Genomic DNA, 932 nt, shown 5'->3' on the forward strand with positions numbered 1-932 from the left:
CGGGGCTGGCGTGGGGCCGGCCCGGCAAAGCGCCCGGCGGGAGCAGCCCGGCTCTGCCGGACGGAGCCGGGAGCCCATCCCCGGGCTGAAATCCTCGGAGCGGGTCCCGCTCCGGCCTTGCCCAGCTCCGGCATTTGCCCTGGCTTCCCGCTGGCCGTCGCCGCCCGCCAGCGCCGTCTCGCCCGCGCGGGGCCTAGCATCCCAAATTAATCTAATTGCCTGATTTCCCGGCCAGAGCTCGCTCCATAAAGTCCTTGGACAGCGATCGCATCTGGCTCAAGGGCTGGGTGTAAAAAACAACAACAACAAAGGCCAACGCAGAAAAAAGYGCAAGGAAAGCCGCAGCGGAGCTGTGCGTATTACTGTCTGCATCCTTTTAAAGTGACCTGTGGGAAAAATAAAGAGGCTAGAAATGCAAGGAATCCAGCAGGCAGAGTTTGCTTTATATTCTTCTCAGTAACATTTCCACATTCGTGGGTAATTTATAACCCACTTAACCCCTGCCRTGCCACCGCCGCCCGCAGCCCCTTGCTCGGCAGCATCCTCCGCCAGCGGCCGCACCTTTGGGACCGTGTTTGCTTTGGGAAGCTCAAACAGTCCCGCGACGGCGCTCGCTGGTCTCCGGGGGAAGGAGGGGGGGAAAAAATGCACCAAAGGCCGAGCAGGGTGCTGGAGCGCCCCTGCCCCACGGCCGGGGACGGGTGTCCTCGGGGGGGGCCACCCTGGCCTGGGTGGGGGCAGCCCGCGGGCTCCCCAAAGAAATGTAGGTCACTGGCGATAAGTGCAAAAAGCATCGAGTGCTTCTGGAGAGGGGTGGGAGGAGGAGGAGGAGGAGGGAGGGCCGGGAACTACCCGGCAGTAAATATTTGCCAACTGGAATATTATTGCCTGGGAAGGCTTTTTCTATTAAAATGCGCGGGAATGCCGGGAGC

Source organism: Apteryx rowi, unplaced genomic scaffold, assembly GCF_003343035.1.
Source record: "Apteryx rowi isolate R43461 unplaced genomic scaffold, aptRow1 scaffold_1056, whole genome shotgun sequence".
NCBI lineage: Eukaryota > Metazoa > Chordata > Aves > Apterygiformes > Apterygidae > Apteryx > Apteryx rowi.